General features: G+C 40.1%; 1 long non-coding RNA gene across 6 annotated transcripts in view; it reads left to right on the forward strand.

Moving 5' to 3' along the window:
- Positions 1-501: 501 nt before the first annotated feature.
- LOC128110154 (uncharacterized) overlaps positions 502-15,176 on the forward strand; it is a 66,782-nt gene continuing 52,107 nt past the window's right edge. For 3 of the 6 annotated variants that reach the window (XR_008218096.1, XR_008218099.1, XR_008218095.1), the window contains exons 1-2: positions 503-13,347; positions 14,330-14,439. This is a non-coding gene — a long non-coding RNA (uncharacterized LOC128110154). Of the gene's footprint in view, positions 13,348-14,329; positions 14,440-15,176 lie in introns of all 6 variants that reach the window. The other 3 variants (XR_008218100.1, XR_008218098.1, XR_008218093.1) reach the window with 3 other exon arrangements.

The raw sequence follows: 15,176 nt of genomic DNA on the forward strand, positions 1-15,176 counted from the left end.
GCTGAGGAGACCCGGGCCCAGCTGCCATCTTGCCAAGGGGCTTCCGAGGCTGCATCTTCTACAGGACTCATGACACCTTCCTGCAAGTGTGTAAGAACAGGACACACACATGCCTCTGACATCCAGAGTGCCCAGGCCAACGATGTGTGGTTAGATTGGGAGGGAAGACATGACTGGCACATCTACTTCCACCAGCACCACTTCGAAGACAGGACATTGACTGACCCCCTCCCACCTCCCCGGCTCCCGTGTGAGGATGACTGGAGGGGCTGGGTCTGGTGTTCCAGATTTGCCATAGTGTGTGGGACCAAGACTCAGGGTACCGGAGTGACCTTCTGGGAACCAGATAAAAGTTTAGCCGGGCGGTGGTGGCGCACGCCTTTAATCCCAGCACTCGGGAGGCAGAGGCAGGCGGATCTCTGTGAGTTCGAGGCCAGCCTGGTCTCCAAAGCGAGTTCCAGGAAAGGCGCAAAGCTACACAGAGAAACCCTGTCTCGAAAAACCAAAAAAAAAAAAAAAAAAAAGTTTAGTGTTGAAGAAATGAATGCCAGGCATCTTGTAAAGTTGGCACTCAACTCTGCATTGGAGAGAAGTTCTAGAAAGAAAGCCTTGTCGGCAGAAAGTGAGCTGCACTTTTGATGTGTGGACTTGTTTGCCATGTTCCAGTGACCTGCATTCTGTTAGTGAAGGAACCTTGGGTTTCACATGGATTGTCTCTAGAAGCTGTAAAAGGCCGTTGGCCTTTATAGTATCGGTAGACTTGAAGTGTTTAATGATAAAAAGCGAATGATAAATGGTAATATAGGAACATTTTCTAATGGGTGGGTGCTTCAGGTTTTTCTAATCTCCCCCACTTTTAAAAAGGAAGATTAGCCTTGAAATTATGACAAGAATGAGAGAGTCTGGTGTGATTTTTTTTTCATTTGCTTTCCAAAAATAAACAAAACCCTTGTGAATTTGAAAATGTTAAGGTGTGCAAGCATTTTAGAACTTTATTCCCATTAATTATCCACCTTTAATCAGTTTAAAAGCCTGAAGATTAAAATCTAATATTGGTATTTTTGACATACCTTTCTACCAACAGTTGTCTCATGACCAGTGGTTCTCAACCTTCCTAATGCTGTGACCCTTTAATACAGTTCCTTATGTTGTGGTGACCCCCAACCATAAAATTATTTTTGTTGCTAATTCATAACTGTAATTTTGCAATTATGAATTGTAATGTAAATATCTGATGTGGATGTGCAGGATATCTGATATGGGACCCCTATGAAAGGTTGTTCAACCCTCACAAAGGGGTCATGACCCACAGGTTGAGAGCCATTCATTGCTCTTGACTCTAGCACAAAAGTCTGTTCTATTGACAATTAAACCAAGGGCCTCTGCATATTCTACAACCAAATTGTACCTTGAATTGCCTTTTTATTTTATTTCAGTTTTATTTTTCAGATACTCCAAGTTGTACAGGCTAGCCTTGAAATTATTATCTTCCTGGTTTAGGCTTCACAGGGATTATAGGGCTGTGCTACCTGGCCCATTTTTTTCTCTGCCTCCACAAACAAACAGGGACACCAACTTTAATTTTTTTTTTTTTTTCGAGACAGGGTTTCTCTGTAGCTTTGGAGCCTGTCCTGGATCTCTCTCTGTAGACCAGGCTGGCCTTGAATTCACAGAGATCAGCTTGGCTCTGCCTCCCGAGTGCTGGGATTAAAGGCGTGCATCATCGCCGCCTGGCCACTTAAAACTTTTGTTGTAGGGGGATACATGTGGAGGTCAGAGGCCAAATTGGTGTTAGGAGACTTTACCTGGGGGCTGGAGAGATGGCTCAGTAGTTTATAGCACTGGCTGTTCTTCTAGAGAACCCTGGTTCAATTCCCAGCACCCACATGGCAGCTCACAACTTCCTGTAACTCCAGTTCCAGGGAATCCAACACCCTCACACAGATACACATGCTGGCAAAACAGTAATACACATAAAATAAATTATTAAAAAGAAACCTTTACCTGCTGTACCATCTTGCTGTCTTCCTTTATCCTTATTCCTTATCTTTCTACTTCCATCTCTGTGATTTTATGCCTGGCTGGTCTGGCTTTCTTGGGCTACATTTTTAATTTCCTTTATAAACTTTTGATTTTGGAAGGTTTTTTGTTGTTGTTTGTTTTTCTTTTTATGAGACAAGATCTTTTTGTTATTTAGCTCTGGCTGTCCTGGAACTCACTGAGTAGACCAGGCTGGCCTCAAAACTCAGACCTGAATCCTGTGCCTCACAAGTTCTGGGGTTAAATGCATGTGACCATCCAAGTGTAGTGGTTCACACCTTTAATCCCAGCATGAAGCAGGCAGAGGCAGGTGGATCTCTGAGTTCAAAGACAGCATGGTCTACAGAGTGAATTCCAGGACAGCCAGGGCTGCATAACAGAGAAATGACCTTTTTTTTTTTTAAAAAAAAAAAAAAAAAGCAAATGAATGAATGCATATCACCATGCCCATCCCTATTTTGGAATTTTTAAGCTGATAAGATATGAATGATGATGAATCATGCATGTTCTCAAACTGAGCTGACGTGTGTGTGTGTGTGTGTGTGTGTGTGTGTGTGTGTGTGTGTGTGTGTATGTGTGTGATTTATAAGAACCTTAACATGGCATTCTCTTAAACAGGTATTTGTTGGGGTTTTGTTTGTTTTTTTCTGTTTGTCTGCCAAACTTTTATATTGTACTCAGGTTGCAGTAGAGAGCAAAGGCTCCGGGTTTAACATAGGTTGATTCAGGCTAGAGTGTTGTAAAGAATGCCAACATATTCATACATGTTTGCCTGCTGCTGGGTCTGGTGGTGCAGGCCTGCAGTCCTAGGTACTCAAAGAGGTTAAGGCAGGAGGATGGGAAGTCAAGCCCAGGTTAGGCAACTCTATGAGACCTTGCTTCAAAATGAAATTTAAAGAGGTATATATGGCTTAGTCTGTGTGAGGACCTAGATGCAAAAAAATAGAACCTTGTTCAGCTCTCCAGACCATAGCTGTAATTTATACATAGGAATTATTAGTAGTTGGGTTCTTGCCACAGAAAATTGGCCATTTGCTGTTTTAAAATTATTATTTGTGCATGGGGGTGGGACATGAATACCATGGTGTTTGTGAAGGACAACTTGGAGTTGGTTCTCTCCTTTCATTATGTGGGTTCAGGTATCTCAAACTCAGGTTGTCAGGTTTGGCAGGTACCTGCTGAGCCATCTAGCTGGCATGTCAAACTTCTGATTACCCTGCTTCTACCACCTAAGTGCTAGGATTACAGGTCTTCACCACCATGATCAGTGCCAGATTTAAGGATTTATTTATTTTTATGTGTGTGGGTGTTTGGCTTGCATGTATGTGCATGACAAATGCTTAGTACTTGAGGAGGCCAGAAGACGGTGTGAGATTCCCCTGGAACTGGAGTTACAGATTATCATGAGCTTTCTGTGGGTTCTGGGAATTGAACCTGGGTCTCCTGGAAGGGCAGCTAGTAACTCCTCTAACTCCTCTTCTCCCTTTCCTCTTCAGTCTTTTCTGTCACTAAGCACCATAAAGTCAGGCCCCTTGTATTGTTTCCAACTATATTGTCAATGCATAGTACATAAATATTTTTGGATTAATGGATCACTGTTTATGGTGGGTTAGGTCTAAAGAAAGATATAATAGGATCAAAATCTGAGAAAACCTACAGCATTCCGCTGAATTTTAGGTTGAATTTTAAGCAATTTAAAGTCATAGGTGGTTTTGTGGGGAAGTGAAATGGTGTTACTTGTGCTTTAGATGAAGAATCTGGAAGTAAAATACAGGCAAGATTTCATTTGAGAAATACCAGCGTCAAACCCAAGAATAATACTTCTCAAGACATATTATCAAGAGAGAACCACTAAGAAGGCTATCATGTAATATCATAAAAGATACCCATTCCAACAAATGAACAATTCTCAACATAAAAAACAAAAGAACAATGAAAAGCACCAAAACAAAATAAAAAACCCAAACAGTTAAATGAACTAAAAGCAACACAGGATCTAAAAGAGAACTGGACAGAAATCATGGAGGAAACAAGTAGCTCTCAAGATCAAATAGAAAAATTAGCTGGGAGCCTTTATAACAAATTAGATCAAACAGAGCTTGAAGACAGATCATCTGAATTGTTAGTGTCAGACAGAACAAAAGAAAAAAAGATGAAGAGAAAATCCAAGAGCTTTAGGATACTCTTAAAAAACTCAAATATGCCATGTGGTGGGTGGTGCACGCCTTTAATCCCAGCACTTGGGAACAGAGCGAGGGGGATCTCGGTGAGTTCGAGGCCAGCCTGGTCTACAGAGCGAGATCCAGGACAGGCACCAAAACTACACAGAGAAACCCTGTCTCAAAAAACAAAACAAAACACTCAAATATTTGAATCATTGGCATACCTGAGAAAGAAGAACTACAGGTTGTGGGCATAAAAACAAAACAAAAACCAAACAAACAAACAAACAAAAAAAAACAAAAAACTCAGTAAAATAATAATGAAAACACCCCAAATCTTTGGAAAGACATGGACGTCTAGGTACAAGAAGCATTTGGAGTCTCAAACACACACGACCATAGAAGTAATAGTTAAGTTGTTAAAAGTACAGAATAAAGTTTCCAAGAGAGAAATGTCAAGTAACATGTAATAGCAAATACATCAGACTAACTGCAGTTTCCTTAGAACTCTGAAAGCCTGGAGGGGATGGACTGATGTATTTCAGGTCCTGAATGAACATTACTACCAACCCAGATTATACCCAGCCAAGTTGTCCTTCACAGTTGAAAGAGAACCTTCCAGGATAAGGATAAATTAAGGGAATTCATGGCCACTAGAAGACACTTACAAAAGAGGCTAAGGGAATCCTATACCCAGAGGAGAAAAAATTTAGTAAGCACTATCATTGAGAATGTGAATAAGTTCCACTAGAAAAAGATATGCCAATGAGGAATAAGAAAAATTACTAATATAAATAATTGAATTTATAAGATATAGGGAGATATAAGCAAACTATATTCAAAGCTACTTGAAGAAAATCAGAATAAGATGTAAATTTATATGACAAGTATTCAAACAGCACCTAATTTTATAAAAACAAAACACTACTAGACATAAAAAGATTTAAGGCCCCAGTATAACACTGATGACTTTAATACCAAGAATAACATTGCATAACTGGAGAAAACATCCCAAAATTCATGTAAGCACAAAATATTTCAAGTAGCTAGGGAAATCTAAGCAAAACTGTATTGGAACCAAAATAAGATGTAAGGAAAACACTTCAGGATATTGGCACAGACTGATTTCCTAGGTAAGACTTCAAAAGTAGAGAAAACAAGAAATGATGCCTGGAATTACACCTAAAAGTTCTGCCCAACAAAGCAGATAGTCTTCACTCTGCCAGCCTATAGAATGCAAAGGTCTGTGGTGATTTGAATGAAAATGGCCCCCACAGGCTCATTATATTTGAATACTTGGTCCCCAGTTGGAACTCTTGGGGAAGGATTAGGAGGTGTGCCCTTGTTGAAGGTGTGTACTGGAGGTAGGCTTTGAGGTTTCAGAAGACACTGCCATTCCCAGTGTGCTCTTTGCCTCTTTCTAGTGGTTCAAGATGTGAGCTCTTAACTGTTTTGCTGCTAAGCCTTTGCTCTGTCATCGTGGATTCTAACCCTGTTGAACCAGGGCCGATTAAACTCTTTTGTAAGCTGCCTTGGTCATGGTGTTTCAGAATAGTAATAGAGAAATAGGTAATACTTGGTCTTTATCATCTACTCATTTTATAGGAGATTATATAAAGAACATATAAAATTAACACATAGTTTAAAGGATGTGACAGTCTGAATAGATACCAAAGAAGAAATACAACTAGCTAATAACTTTATGGGAAAATAGTCATTTAGTCATCTGGCAAAAGAAAACTACAATGAGATTCCATTACTGCTCATTCTAGAGTTGAGAAATAATTTTTTTTAAAGATAGAATTTGGAGAAAAGGAGCTCTTATCATGCATGTACTGTTAGGAGTAAATTAATACAGCCAGTAGCCAGTGTGGAACATAGTAAGGAGGTTTCTTCAAACATGAAGGATAGAATGATCATATCAATTAGCTATCACATTTCTGGGTTTTCATCGTAAAAATGAAATCAGCATACAAAAGGAATATGTGCTTGCTTACTGACATTTGCCATAGCCAAGGTGTGGACTCAGCCTATGTGCCAGTCAGTAAATGGATGAATATAGTATGTAAACAGCAGTGTTATTGCTATAGCAAGATTCATCACATGCATTAAAATGGTGGTAGTAGAAGACATGGTAAGTGAAATACTTACAGTGTTTTCTTTTATATATAAATAGAAAAGGACTTGAAATTAGAAGTACTATTAGGGACTGGAAAGGGGATCAAGGGGAAACAGGGAGAGTTTAGAAGGTTAGTAGACATAATATAGTCATGTATGGAGATGCCACAATGAATCCCATTTCCACAGTTTTAATAATAAAATGGGTCAGAAATGAAACAGTATATTCCAGTTCTGTATTATGCTATATATATTGGGGGGGGGGAACCCTGAAGGTGGAAAATAGTAATATGTGGTTTTGAGATATTTTTAGATTCATTTTTAATTTTGTGTATGAGTAGGGTTGTGTGCATATAAGTGCAGGTGACTGGAGGGCAGAAGAGAATATCAGATGGAGTCAGAGTTATAGGCAGCTGTGGGTGCAAGGAATCTAACTCTTATCCTTTGCAAGAGCAGTATGTACTCATGCTCTCTTACCAGTTCTGGGTTTTTGTAGTGTTAACTGATGTGTCTGACGTGTCTTGCTGCTATTTATTTTTAAATGGTTGGGTTTCTTACCTTTAGCATACTAAGGTATAAAATAGAATTGTAGCTGAAGTTTTCCTGTGTCCACCCCGTTCCTGCAGCCGCTCAGACCCAAGTAAACACACATAGACTTATATTACTTATAAACTGTATGGCCGTGGCAGGCTTCTTGCTGGCTAGATCTTACACTAAATTAACCCATGATTCTTATTTATGTTTAGCCACGTGTCTTGGTACCTTTTCCCAGTTCTGCCTTCACATCTTGCTTCCCATGGCGGCAGTGGCTGGCAACATCTCCTGACTCAGCCTTCCACTTCCCAGAATTCTCCTCTCTGCTTATCCTACCTATACTATACTTCCTGCCTGGCTACTGGCCAATCAGCATTTTATTTGTCAATCAATCAGAGCAACATATTCACAGCATACAGAAAGACATCCCACGGCATAGAATTATAGTTGTTCATAATTGAGGGAAATTGGGATTTGTTATGCTGGAAGAGGGAATTCTGGCCTGTGGGCCCAATGGACATAATTTGATGTGTCTTGAGTAAATGTGGGTTTTTACAGAGGATAAACTAAATAAAGATACAGTACAGAGGAAAGACTATGTAAGAAAAAACACTAGACACAGCAGTCATTTACATGTGTGGTCCATATTAAAGACCACTAAACTTCACAGAATTATTTTATATTTATTTTGAGACAGGGTCTCTATATAGTCCTAACTGTTCTGGAATTCACAGTGTAGACCAGGTTGGCCTCAAACTCAGATCTGCTGGCTTCTGCCTCTTCAGTGTTGGGAATAAAGGCATGTGCCACTATGCCCAACTCTGCTCAGGTAATTTTAATAAGCACCTCATCAGACTTTAATAGGAAGCTAGTAACATAGCTGATGGCAGATTTGGCTTATTGTTACTAAAAAACAAGCTAACACAAACTAATTTTGTGTCTGTTGTATATCTCTTGAGTTACAGGGAAAATTAACACTCCTTGGTTGGCTGACTTCAGTTTATCAATGTAAGTTTATTTTGTCAGTGAAATAGAATACTTTTCAACATTTTTTTTTCTTTTTTTTTTTTTTTCGAGACAGGGTTTCTCTGTGTAGCTTTGCGCCTTTTCCTGGAACTCACTTGGTAGTCCAGGCTGGCCTTGAACTCATAGAGATCCGCCTGGCTCTGCCTCCCGAGTGCTGGAATTAAAGGCGTGCGCCACCACCGCCCGGCGTCTTTTCAACATTTTATAGACAAACTTGAAGAACTCATCAAGTACAATGTCTTTTGTTTTGTTTTGGACTTGTTTTCTATTAAAAAGACAAAACTTATTCATTATAAAGGTTCATGTGACACCCAGTCTTTCTAGCTATACTTCTCCCCCACACCAAGTTCCTCAAGTTAGAGCTTATGTCTTCTCATATTTGAATTTTTAGTGCTTATCAAATATAAGAAAGTACTCAGTACATTATTGAGTTTTAATGACTAGCAAGTAACTGTAGAAAGTTATCACCACTATATTTCTTGCATCTTTGAGCTGTGGTCTTCATGTGTAATATGGGCTGGCCTGGAATTGAATGTATGTCCCAGACTGGCCTCAGACTTGCAGCATTCCAGCTGCTGCAGCAGCTCTGCACCACCTAACAATCACCAGTAATGAAATGGACCAAGTCTCTCTCCACCTAGACTTTCTGTTTCATACCCTTAAATTAGGTCTGCTATCCCTACCCCCTCAAATATTTCAGTGCAATTTTCCCTTTCTATATTCAAAACTTTTATCAAAGTAACATCTCTATTATAGTTTAGATGTCTGTTAAACTTTCCCAGGTAAAGATACATAATTTCATACATCAGTAAAGGGAAAAGAAAGTCATTTTCCAAAGAGGGCTTGAAGATAAGATGAAGCAAACATCAGACAATTAGCAGTAAACACTCTGCTTCACTGGGGCTGTGGCCTAGTGAGTCAAGGAGCATGCTTATTGAACAAGCATGAGGACCTGAGTTTGGATCCCAGTACCTGTGAGAAGTTAGGTGTTGCCATGAGTGCTTGTAACTGGAGAAGATGTGGGTAGCTCATTGGCCAGCCAGCCTGCCTAACTGAAAAATTAAGCTCCAGATTTAATGAGAGACCTTAAGTGGATAAGGACAGAGTGTCTGTGCACAGATAAACACATGCAGACATACCACACAAAATATTCTGCAGAAGGAGAGGCTAGTAGGACCTGTGCATCAAAAAGTCAGCCTTCATTCTAGTACTGATGCTCCTCACTAGCCCTGAGACCAAGGCTAGTTCCTATACCTCCTTTGCTACCTCATGTAAATAAGAAGGCTCTAGAACCTGTAAAAATCCATTTTTTTCTGTTTCTATGGTCTTAAGACTTAAGCCTTTTCTACCCTCTTTTTCTGTATTGTGCTTTCACTAATACACACGAACTTGTTTCCTGAATCTGTTTCTCAGGTGGGATTCTAAGCTGGGTAGCTAGGTTGTTGATTTTTGGGCAGTTTCCCTCATTACATGCTTAGGAACAGAAATTGCCCTTTCAGGACAGAGCTTGTTCTATATAACTCCCATGCTAACTCTACCACTATTTCTTCACCCTTTTAGTGAACTTAGAGTGAATGGTTTTACATTTCACACTCTCTACCTGGCTGATCTACAATCAGTAACCAAGGATTTTTGAACAGCTGCAATGTAAAAATCACCGTAATTCAAGGTTTCCTTTCTCATCCATAAAGAACTTCTAACTTATGTTTCTTTCCCAATTTTATCACTTTCTTTAACTTTTTTTTGACAGTCTTTATATATATCCCTGGCTGACCTGTTAGTAGCTGTGTATGTGAAGGAGGTTTCCAACTCTACAGCAGTTTTGTCTCAGCTCCCCTAGTACTCAATTTAAAGGTATAGAGGTCACCATGCTTGCCCGCTCCTGCTCTTTTTTTTTTTTTTTTTTTTTTTTTGCAGAGTGTTTTAGTTACTGTTCTATTGCTATGAAGAGACACCATGACCAAGGCAATTCTTATAAAAGAAGGAATTTTATTAGGGGCTTGCTTATAGTTTTTGAGGATTAGTTCATGATCATCATGATGAGAAGCAGATAGGCATGGCACTGGAGTAGTAGCTGAGAGCTTTACACCCTGATCTGTAGGCAGTAAGCAGACAGACACAGAGCCTGGTATGGGCTTTTGAAACTAAAAGGAAGTATTAGTGGTAGCTTCATGTTATTTGGGATGAGAAGTCAAAAAAATTTTTTTTCACTAAAACTAACCAAACAACAAAACAAATATTAATCGAGTTTGTATATTTTCTTCAGGAGAAGGACATGAAGCTTTGAAGATAAGAAAATTAGTATTTTTAGCACTACTTAATTTATTGTTTTCTTCATATGTGAGAAAAGTATTAAAGTATATAAGAAGACATTGTCTGAATGTAAACAAACTCAAGGCTTACAGGCACAAGAAGGGAGAGTCTAAATTGTCTCAAAGATATGTGCAGTTGGAGTGAATCCAGATCCTCAGATACATGTGTGTGTACCTTGGTGTATAAAACGTTTTCATCTGAGAATGCCCTCAAACATAAGAAAGCTGAACTTGCACTTAGTACAGACTCTAAAATCATGTGGCTCCTTCACTCAGGATCTGATGCTGTCATCACCCTGGATACTGTGCCAGTGGCTGACTGATTCCGGTGTCAGGACAGTGCTTTACCACATCTCCTGCTAGGAAATTTTGGAAGCTGAGAGGGTTTGAGTGGAAGAAGCCCTTAGATTAGAAGACAACCTGTTATTCTTAGATCCTGTGAGTGCAAAAGATTCTTTCACAAATCTACCTTATCCTGGACGTACTAACAGTGTACAAAATTTTCCTGCTGTTCTATGCTCCAATGTGTGTTCCACTGTGTCTGTATGTGCATGATATTCTCAATAGTTGCATGTGAAAAATGGAGGGACATTATAATATTAAATAAGTCATATTACCTTTTAATTTGTTTTTATATAGGCAAAAAGTGCCCAGAATGATACTGAGTCTATATGACAAGATAAACCTTGAGAGTTAGAATTGGGAACAGTGTTTTGGTTTTGGTTTTTGGTTTTTTGAGACAGGGTTTCTCTATGTATCCCTGGCTGTCCTAGAACTCACTGTGTAGACCAGAGATGCACCTGCCTCTGCCTCCTGAGTACTGGGGTTAAAGGTGTGTGCCACTGCCCAGCTGGGAACAGTGTTATTTTAATTAAAATGTAATACTTCAGTTTTTAATAAAAAACTTACATCAATTATACATATTATTTTTCATTTAGTAATTTTGAATATGGGAAAACTACTTAAAATACAATTACATTCCAGTTTTAATTGAGATTATAGTTACCAGTAGGACATAAATTATGTAAAATCCTTAGTAGTGTGGTAACTTCATTTGAAGTTAGTCATGTAGTATTTATGAATTATATACTTGTATCACCTACATTGTCACTCCAGTGGAATACTCAGACATTGCCAGAGATAAGGAGAGTCTATTATCTTATTGCCATGTGAAAACTGCGTCTTGCACCTTTTCAGCTTGGATATTGTGCATGTGTGCTTGTCAAAGTGGTGGTACAGGACATGCTTGAAGTCTGTTGCCTTATATCTTAGGGTTTTTATTGCTGTGAAGAGTCACCATGACCATGGCAACTCTTTTTTTTTTTTTTTTTTTTTTTTTTTTTTTTGGTTTTTTGAGACAGGGTTTCTCTGTGTAGCTTTGCGCCTTTCCTGGATCTCGCTCTGTAGACCAGGCTGGCCTCGAACTCACAAAGATACGCCTGCCTCTGCCTCCCGAGTGCTGGGATTAAAGGCGTGCGCCACCACCGCCCGGCCCATGGCAACTCTTATAAAGGAAAGCATTTAATTGGGGCTGGATTACAGTTCAGAGGTTTAGTCCATTATTGTCATGGAGGGAAGCATGGTGGCACACAGGCAGACCTGGTGCTGGAGAGGTAGCTGAGAGTTCTGTATCTGGATTCTCAGGGAGCAGGGAGAGAAAATGAGCCACTAGGCCTGGCTTGAGCTTCTGAAACCCCACAGTAATACACTTCCTCCAGCAAGGTCACACCTATTCCAATGTCACTCCCCAAGAGTCTATGGGGGCCATTTTTATTCAGACCACAACAGCTTATATAACTTACATGCTGTACTGGCTGATTTTGTGTGTCAGTTGACACTAGCTAGAGTCATCAGAGGAAGGAGGCTCCATGAGATCCAGCTATAAGGCATTTTTTTCATTTAGTGATTGATGGGTGAGGGCCCAGCCCATGGTGGGTGGGGCCATTCCTGGGCTAGTAGTCCTCGGTTCTATAAGAAAGCAGACTGAGCATGTCGTGGGAAGCAAGCCAGTAAGCAGCACTCCTCCATGGCCTTTGCATCAGCTTCTGTCTCCAGGAGCCTGCCCTCTTTAAGTTCCTGGCCTGACTTCCTTCAGTGATGAACAGCAATGCTGAAGCATAAGCCAAATAAATAAACCCTTTCCTCCCCAACTTGCTTTTTGGTTATGGTGTTTTGTTGCAGCAATAGAAACCCTAAGACAAATTGGTACCAGTGTAATGGAGTATTGCTGTGACAGATCTGACCATGTTTTGGGGAGGATTGTGAAAGGACTTTGGAACTTTGAGTTAGAAGAGCCATTGAGTGTTAAAAGCTCTGTGATATTCTGTGTAACTTGGAAGATAAGAATGTTAAGAGCAGTACAGAAGATGGAGGCCTGGCTTGTGAAGTTTCAGAGGGAAGTTTAAAGACTCTATCGGGGCCATTTGTTATTTTGAATTAAGATCCTGTGGTTCTGCTTAACTGGGGCTGAAGAATCAGCTGTGATTAACAAGATACCAGAACTAGTAAGGCAAAATTTTGCTTTGCTGGGATACCTGATGCTGGTCGGCTGGAGCTAAGAATTAAGCAGCAATTAAGAGGTAAAATCTTCTGGGAAGTGTTTCCTGAGAGCACAGAGAAGCTGTTCCAGAGGTAGTCATGGTTATACCTTGTGCTGGCAGCTGGACTTGGTAATGTGTAAACATCACCCTGGTGGTCCTGGTTTTGAAGGCATGAAGGAGACATGGAGAACAGCTGAGGCATGTTACTGTGAGAGGCCAGGAGAAGCCATTGGTAAAGGTATAGCCTCAGTGGCAGTTGAAGGCCTAGGACTGAAGGGGTCATGTAAAGAAGTTGGCACCATGAAGAGAGCCTATGAGAGGCTATTGGTGAAGGTGCAGCCTCAGTGGCAGTTGAAGGCCCAGGATTGAAGGGGTCAATGAAGCGAAGTTGAGGCTTGGCACCATGAAGAGAGCCTAGGAGAGCCTATTGGTGAAAGTGCAGCCCAGTTGCAGCAGAAGACCCAGCATTTTGGAGATGCCAGTACCATGGGATGACCACCAAGAACAGCAGCAGCAGTAGAGTGGAGCCAGCTGGAGCCTAGAAGACAAGTTGTGTGTGCTGCAGAGGAAGAGCCGGAGAAGTGACCCAAGCCCTTTGGAGGAGCCCAGAAGATGGTGAGTGGATCCCATATAATGGGACATTGAGTTATTAATACTGTTGGAGTTTGGTTTTGCTTGGTTCAGATTGTGATGGTGCCCTGGTTCTTTCCTCTTGAAGAAGGTATTTAATTTTGATTTTTAAAGGAACCCACAGTAATAGAAACCCTAACTAAGACACATGTTTAGACAGAGTATTTGATCTTCCATTTCTACACTGCTTTCCACTCCACAAATTATAAAGTAGACCTTCTACAAAGAATGGGTATATGTTACACTTTGTAGCTTAAAGTGGTTTCCATCAGTATTGAAGAAAGTTTAGAGAGCACCTAATCCTTCCATTCGAAGTACTTCTAAGGAACACAAGATTGATAGTTTGCTGGTGATCATGTGGCCAGTTACTACTAAAACCAAATCTGTGCCTAGTTGCTCAGTGCAGTACTTATTTCCATGTGTTGTGCTCTGATGGCCAGATCATTGAACCATGTAAAATGTGGGTTCCTGATAACAGTACTTGTTAGAGGCAGAAGGATATCTAACAAAACAAAAACACAACAAAAAACCCACATTGAGTAAAATAATGGCCTGTTTCTTTTTAAAAAGTCTAATATGATTGTTTCTGTATTTCTTTTTTTTTTTTTTTTTTTTTTGAGACAGGGTTTCTCTGTGTAGCTTTGCGCCTTTCCTGGAACTCGCTTTGTAGCCCAGGCTGGCCTCGAACTCACAGAGATCCGCCTGGCTCTGCCTCCCGAGTGCTGGGATTAAAGGCGTGCGCCACCACCGCCTGGCCTTTTTTTTTTTTTTTTTTTTTTTTTTTTAAAAAAAAACAAAAACAAAAAAAACCATTTAATTGTTTCTACTTACAGGTTTCATTATATGTTCTCAAATCATATGCAGTCTCTAAAAGATAATCAGTGGAGAACACTCAGCTAGATAATTCCTCTATCATTCTTCTGCCATTAACCTTGCTTTATTTCTTTTTTTATTTTGTTTTTTCAAGATAGGATTTCTCTGTGTAACAACCCTGGCTGTCGTGGAACTTGCTTTGTAGACCAGGCTACCCTGGAACTCACAGAGATTCAGCCTGCCTCCCAAGTGCTGGGATTAAAGGTGTGTGCCACCATCGCCTGGCTCTAAACTTTCTTTATCAAACAATTGTAGGCACATTATAATCCTTTTCAATAAAATGTACAAATACACTATTGAATTTATATTGGAAAAAACAACTTTTTTTTTGAGTTGAGTCTTCCTGGGTAGCCCAGGTTGGCCTTTTAACTAGTGTTCCTCTTGCCTCAACCTCCAGAATGTTGGAATTATAAGCCAGGTCAGCTCAGCTCAAAATAATTTTTGAAATTTAATCTCGAGGGATACACTTTTCAGATATTTATATGTTTGAAAATATGGGACAGCTATGAAGCCTTTAGTGACAGAGCTTGGAACAAAAAATTCCTATCCAGATACAATGTCTCATAACTATAATTCCCACAGTTGGAGGTAGAGGCAGTAGGATCAGGGTTCAAGGTCATCCTCAGCTACATATCCGGTTTGAGAATAGACTGAGATACATGAAGTGTGGAGGTTTTGGTTTTTCTTGTTTTGTTATTGTTTTTATTATTATTTTTTTAATGGGTGGGGAGAGACCGGTGCAGTGGCTCAGTGGGTTAAGGCGCTTACTATGCAAACATGATGACCGACCAGTTCAATCCTCAACCTACTGTGAAGGGATAGACTCTACTGAAGTTGCCCTTCAGCTTTCATGTGCACTCACACACAGAATAATATTTTTTAATGCTAAACGTGGACTATATAAGGAACCAAAACAAGAAAACATACCCAAACTGGGACAC

The sequence above is a fragment of the Peromyscus californicus genome, unplaced genomic scaffold (assembly GCF_007827085.1).
Source record: "Peromyscus californicus insignis strain IS unplaced genomic scaffold, ASM782708v3 Scaffold_14__1_contigs__length_90479793_seg_2, whole genome shotgun sequence".
Taxonomy (NCBI): Eukaryota; Metazoa; Chordata; class Mammalia; order Rodentia; family Cricetidae; genus Peromyscus; species Peromyscus californicus.